Genomic DNA, 7,532 nt, shown 5'->3' with positions numbered 1-7,532 from the left:
AATATATATTGGAAATCGCCACTAAATGACCATGTCTAGACTTAGGTAGGATTGCAAGGATTTGGCAGGATTGTAAGGATTTTGCTAGGATTGCAAAAAAAAAAAAAAAAAGCTCAATGACAGTCTAAATAAAAACCCTTAAATGCTCTATAGGAACAATGCAATGTTTTCCAATCATTCAAATTTGCCCAAACTGCTATACTATGTTATGCTATGCTATGCTGTGCTATCTTATGTTATGCTATGCTATGCTGTGCTATCTTATGTTATGCTATGCTATGCTGTGCTATCTTATGTTATGCTATGCTATGCTGTGCTATCTTATGTTATGCTATGCTGGGAAATAAATTATTCTCTCTGTTGAGAAACAACTCTACTGCCATCCTAGCAACTCTGCTTGGAGCTAAATGCTAACGTCAGCATGCTAACATGTTCACAAAAGGGATGGCAACTTTCAACAACCAGCTGGAGTGAGATTTTGGTTTCTTTTGGGGAGTGCAAGTGGGGGAGGGGGTTGCATGGTCTTAATTGAGGGATTGGTAAACTAATGTCAGGTGAGGCCAGCACCTCTGCTATAAAATGTTGCCACTTTGATGAGAGTGTTGGGTTTATTTGTCCGAGCTTGACACGTGTCTGCCTCCACCCCAATACAATGTAGGTGAAAGGAATCTCTTAATGTTTCTATTTGAATTGTACACAGTTAATTCAGTGGATTATCCATTTTTTTCCTTTGCATGTGACACTGATTCTGAAAAAGGATGTTGCTGTTGAATTTTTTTAATCATTTTTTAACTGCTGTGAGCACCACAAATTATGTGTTACTCACTTTGTTTCTATTACCGATTGGGAAGTAGAAATCTCAGAGCCAAATGTCTCAAAACCTGGACATATAATTCCCAACCTCCCTTGATGGATAGATGCACCAGATGGTAATGAGAAGATATTATTAGTAATTTGAGTGAACCAAGAGGCAGCGTGAAAACTTGGCCATGCTAACTGCTGATGTCTGGCAGGAACAATAACTGATACTGATGAAAAGTCCACTTATCACCAAAGTTACTACCTCCACTGGGGGACGATGTATATTTTTTGTAAAGGCAATCCATCCAATAGTTGCTTTGATATTTCAGTCATGACCTAATGACATTCCCATCCTTAGAGCCATGCAACATGTGGCTAAAAAGGCAATCACCTGTCTTAATCCATAATGTTAATTTACCCCAGGTTGTCTAGGTGGTGTAGCTTAAGAGTTACAGGTCCTCCATGACTGTCATTGATTATTTCTAAAAGAGGATTGTTGATCTGTGAAGAAGAAGTGAAGGTGACAGCAGGAGGAAGTGAAGCATCTGCTCAACTACATGGAAGAAAAGCACCAACAATATAAAATGCAGAAGAGCACAGGGACAATGGAGTCAGTGGAGTCATGCAGGCCTTCATTTTGTAAGCAAACCCATGCAGAACAAAACAATGATACCATAAGAAATGAGCTGGAAGTAAGTTGGGATATGCTGCCGTCTAACATAGCCGCGCAACCTCTTTGTTCATGTGCAACAACATTGAAACACAATCCAGTGTCCTATTGCTTTTACTGTTGGGACTGACCAAACAATATTGCAATCACATTGTACTCTCGTGAATCACAATACCTCTGTAATCGAACCACTTCTGCTACCAAGTTACAAAGCATTACTTGTATCATTTCCTGTATGTTGCTGAATAACCAGTCCTTCTCAAGAACAAGTCGATGCTTCGCCAGTTTCCTTATTTGGCTGATGTAATACGGAAAGCCTTTCAAAACAATGGTGAGTCTTCAAAAGGTATGCTTTGGTCACATGATGCTATGCTGGCAGGATGAGCTGAACTGCCAGGACCACTGTAGAGAGAAACTCATGAGCTTTGAGGACACTTTCTTCCCCCTGGCTCCAGATCTAAATAATAAAAAAAGAACTGTGTACACACTGACCAGAGGCATGAGAGGGTGATAAACAAATGTTTAATTGCTACATGAGAACATCATTTCACTGTCAATTTAGACATCAAGAGCATAAAACATGTAGGCAGGGCTGTATTCATCTCAATCGAGTCCAAGTCAAGTTCAAGACCAGGTCCAGTCCAGCCAAGTCCAAAGGCAGTTGAGACCAAGTCAAGGCTGAGTCCAGAGGAAATGAAGTCATGTTGAAGACCTTAATAGGCAATAGTGTTATTATAGTGATTAGGGAGTTAGGATGGATCTATATGATCTGTCTTTTATCATCAAACTAATCAATGCAGATAATTTAGGCAACATTCAGTACAACTGATCCTGAATCAGCAGCCAGGAAAAACTTTTGAACTCCAATAGCTGGGCCCAAGACAAGACACTAGAAAAAAAATCTGTTACTTAAATAAATCTCTAAATAAATCTTCATCCATCTTCATCATGATCCACTAGTTTCCAAACATAATACATTCTTGAGAAATTAGGATAATAACTCATTTCCATATCTTTGTGGATTTGCTTGCCTTTGTATTCCCTACAGTAATCCTGACTAATGTGTCTTGATAATTGATTTTTCAGGGGAATCGAGTAGTGACAATATAATCATAAAATGTTATCATTTTACAAATTTCTGTGGTCTCCTCCTGGCAGATTACAGTCCACTATTATGCCTAAAAGTAGACGGAATCTAGTATCAAAAGGCTTATCAGAATCAGAAATAAACTGTAAACAGGCCAAATGAAACCATCTCCAACAGACACTTAAAGCTGATTTATAGTCTGTTGGATTGTGTGGTAAAGTCGCCATGTTGCCCTCTAGTGGCTGCATCAAAGACGGGTAGCATAATGTTTTTAATGTCTTTATTATTATTATTATTATTATTATTATTATTATTGTGACATTCATTTCCCATGAATGGATTGTGTAATCAGACACTAAGATTGACTTTCTTGGCAGAATCCTTGGTAACAGGGTTGACAGCTAATTAGTGCTAGTTTAACACTGACTGGTTTAATGTAAGAGGATAAGCTATTGGTAATATATGCTGGCAGGGATCATTAACAGCCAACTGTCACTTTTGTTCTGACAACACAACAAGGTGCTAAGGAAAACTGAAAACACCTTTTGTATCTGTAATCAATTATATTTATTGAACACACCCAGCCCTCTATCTACTTCTTTTGCTGCTGTGGACATCTCAGTAGATGTCATTAACTTCTCCTCCTCCACCACTTTGTTCATTAGCGAACCCAAGTCAACTAAGAATCAGTTGTCAAAACCAGATGATGTTTGTACAGCCTCCTGCCTTACAATCAATCACTAAAACTGAAGACATTCGATCACAAATAGAAAAATAAAATACTGGTGTTTCATGCTCAGAAAAATATGATCATTCTTTAACAGAGGCTCCTTTCCCCCTAAAAAGGTATTTTTGTTGTCAGTATCCTGTGAGGTCTCTAGCCAAAATCATTCCACAGCTGATCTTTGTTCCTGGGAGTTTGTTTGCACCTTGTTTACAGAATTAGCCACATTAGCTCACATTACCTCAGTCGCCCGGGAGCTAGGCTAACAGAACACCATACTAGATAAACGGGAGTGGAAGTTCTGTGTTCTCTAGCCGAGACTACACCGGTTCAGTGAGTCGAGTTTAGGCAGCTTTTATGATCTATGATTTAAACTGATATTCAGCACAGTACCATGCCCATGGACTGTAAAACACAGACCCTCACGGCCCGAATCCTCCCACTGCTCCAGATAGTAGGCCATATTACAAGTCATGGTGCAAGTGCGGCTATTTATTTAGCATAAGAGAGCTAACGTTAACACCCTGCAAATTCCAACAGCAGGTTTTTTGCTGGCTAGGATGTTTAGGGTGCCATGGGGACAAGGGCATCGTGTGCTGATCAAATTATCTGAAAAAACATAATTTTTAGAAGGAAGACACTAGTTCTGTTGAGGAGCAAACATCTTGTCACTTATGGTAACACCACCACACTGATGGCCGCAGTCCAGGTCAAGATGGCGGTGTTAGCGTGCTAATCCTGACAACTAGCCTCCAAGGAGAAGTGAGGGCCAGATGCTCGCTGTCACTCAAGAGGCCACACCCCTGATTATTTATAAACTTTAACCTCCAATAAAATAGAAATAATAAAATTCACCACCCTCAGTGTTGTCATGGAGATATGACCTAAACATACAGACTAGAAAGTTTTTTTGTACCAGGCCTTAAATAGGTTTAATTATGCTGTGAAAACAGCCTGTTAAACATGGGGGTCAATGAGAAACTGCTCTATTGTGCAAACTGCTCTTAGTGGACACTCTGAGAACTGCAGTTTTTGGCACTTCCTTATTGGATAAACCAGGAAGTCGCTGTGATGATGAAAACCCATGCCAGGAGAGTTGAAGAAGAAGAGTTAATCCTTAAAATTGCTTTATATTATCAGAGATCTCCCGAGGATGTTTCATAGGAAGAGAGGCGCATTTTGCTAGACCTTCAGGGTAAACTTGACGATATATATCAACCTTAGGCAGAAGGAGTCTTTGTGAGATCGAGAAAGAGATGGCTAGAGGAAGGTGAGCAAAACTTATTAAACTTGAAAAACATTGCTCCAAAATCAACTCTATTCACCAGTTGTAGTGTATTAATGGTGTAGTCTCTGAAAACAGAAAACTAATTTCAGACTTCTGCGGTAACTTCTATGGTAATTTATATAGCTCTAAATATACTGAGGCAGCTGCAACTTCATACCTTACTTCTATAAAGGACTTGAAAACAATTGATTCAAATGACAAAGCTTACTGTGATGCCCCCTTTACTCTGAAGGAGGCTTTTGATGCTATTGACTTTCTTAAAAACAATAACTCTCCTGGCACAGATGGCCTAACTGCCAAATTTGTGCTTTCCAAATCAGTTAGCCCCGTTTTTATTAAAGGTATTTATAGAAAGTGTTGAAACAATACACTCCCTCCAAGCCTTACTTAAGGTATCTTTACAATGATCCCTAAACCTAATAAAGATGTGCTTTTTATATACAATTGGAGGCCTATCTGTCTACTTAATAATGACTATAAGATGTTTGCTATTATACTTGCTAAGAGACTTAAAGTACTCCAACGATAATCGACGAGACACAGACAGGTTTTACGAGAAACAGACACATTTCAAATAATATTAGACTGGTATTGGACATCCTGACCTGGTATCTGATGACAGCTTAATTCTCTTCCTGGACTTTTAGAAGGCCTTTGATACAATTGAACAAATTGATCTTTCACTTTTTTGGGTTTGGGTGGCTACTTTTGTGAGGCTATTAAAACCTTATATGTGCACAGCAACAGTTCAATTGAATTAAAACATGGCACAACCCCGCGATTCGACCCCATGCGACAAGGATGCCCAATCTCCCCCTGTTTGTTTTTGCTCTGTAGACAAATTCTTACAACACACATTATTAAGAGCAACATTAGAGGGATCAATATAGCTGTTGTCAGCTGGCTGATGACACCACGCTTTTTTAAAAAGATGCCACCCAGATCCCTATTGCCATTATTAAAGAGTTTTCCAGGGCGTCTTGTCAATGCTTAAAATATAAATAAATGTGAACGGCTAGCAATTAAAATTTGCAACATTACAGTAAAAGATGAAGTCAAATATCGAGGCCTTACAATAACCATGAATCAGAAGACAAGATCCACCCTAAATTTTACTCCAATTATTCAGGATACTCAAAGGAAACTAAACCAATCGTTCCAGAGAGAGTTTTCCCTAAAGGGTTGAGTTTGAATAACTAAAGCAGAAGATATCTCTCGACTAAGGTATGCTGCTATCTCACTACATTTATATAATACAATTAGTAAAGCTGTTGACCAGATGCTCTTCAATTTTCATATGAAAAACCAGTACACATTACATTAGAAAAAGTATTGTCATGAATAATTATGAGTCTGGAGGGCTTAACTTCCTGGATTTTAAGAATTTAAACAAAACATTTACAATTAATTTGGCAAAACGTTTTATAAAAAATCCCACCTCAATCTGGACTTTTATTCCCCACCATATTTTCTCTCGTTTTGGAGGCCTCCATTTTATACTGTCCTGTAACTGTAACATAAAAAACCTTCCGTATTTCCTAAACAGGTCCTCCTACTCTCATCTATAAGCACTATGTTTCCCCTCATCGATATATTATTTGGAAAAATAGAGATATCATATTTAAAAATAAGACCCTTTTCTTTGAAACCTGAGTCAGCTGCTAAATGAGGAGGGAGTGTTGCTGTCTCCTTCACGACACAACGTCCAAGTGACTCCTGAAGAGTTTTCATACGTCACTAATGCTATTCCATCAGCCACTTTAATGCTTTTTTAAAAACAGTTGTACACCCTCATCTAGTCATGTATCATATTCATCTGACTCTCCAGAAGGAAAAATATGTTTCTCTCTTCCCCAAAAGAATACTAATAACAAAGTCTTGTTCCAAAAAGATATCCATGCTTCCTAACAAGTTTTTAATCACAAATAAGGTTAAGGAGGTTTCTTGCAAAATCATACTCAAATATTATACAGCTAATCCTTTTATACAAAAAATTTAAAAAAGACATTAATATGAACTGCTCTTTCTGTAAGTTACATCCAGAGACAGTTGTGCATTTGTTCTGGCTTTGCTCTTACACCAAAAAACTATGGGCAGACCTTGTATTGTATTGTAAATGTATTATTGACTCTTTCACTATAGATTTTATTTTACTTTGGGGAAATGTTGTTTTCGGTTTAAATAATTACCATGAGAAAGACAGAAAATGTTACTTTCTAATAAATCAGTTTTTATGTATTGCAAAATTTCATATAAAGTGAATTTTTTATGAAAACCCCATTTTTTAAAAATTAAAAAAAGAAATGTAACTTTACTTTAAACTAATCACAAAATCAGCAAATGAAAAGGCTATTAAACTGTTGTAATATGTATTACATTGTATAATGAACACTTCTTTGTATTCTCATTGTACACTATTCCCTGTAGACTATTTGGATCAATGTGAACTTATTTGAAATAAAGCTTTTAAAAAAACCCATGCCAGGACAACACTGAAATGCAATGAACCTTTCGGTTTTGTGACTGGATTTTGATATGGCAATGGAAATTCATATTGCAATGACAAACAATGGATTCAGTTATTATGGACACAAAACTGAACAATTGTTTGTTACAATCTTAGAAACAGGGAAACATTAAAGATACTGTAATTCAAACAGAACATAGAGATATTATATGTGATCTTTAGCACTTTAGCCTTATGGGTGTGATTTATACACAGACGTATACGTATGATAGCATTGTCAGTAGAATGGGAGCTTGCATTAGCCTATAATTCAGGAACTAATACAATTCTTCTCATCTAGCGCCTGACAGTCCTTACTCGGGTTACATTTTACACACAGCGACTTCTGACGTCAAACATCTGCGCCGAATTGTTAACCACGTGGGGACGTTTTTTTTTCGCAGAGGTAGCAAAACATCCGCAGTGACGCTTGCGTGTCTGTCAGTGAGCATGAAA

This window comes from Echiichthys vipera, assembly GCF_963691815.1.
Source record: "Echiichthys vipera genome assembly, chromosome: 14".
In the NCBI taxonomy this organism is placed as follows: domain Eukaryota; kingdom Metazoa; phylum Chordata; class Actinopteri; order Perciformes; family Trachinidae; genus Echiichthys; species Echiichthys vipera.
This window is presented reverse-complemented; position numbering follows the sequence as displayed.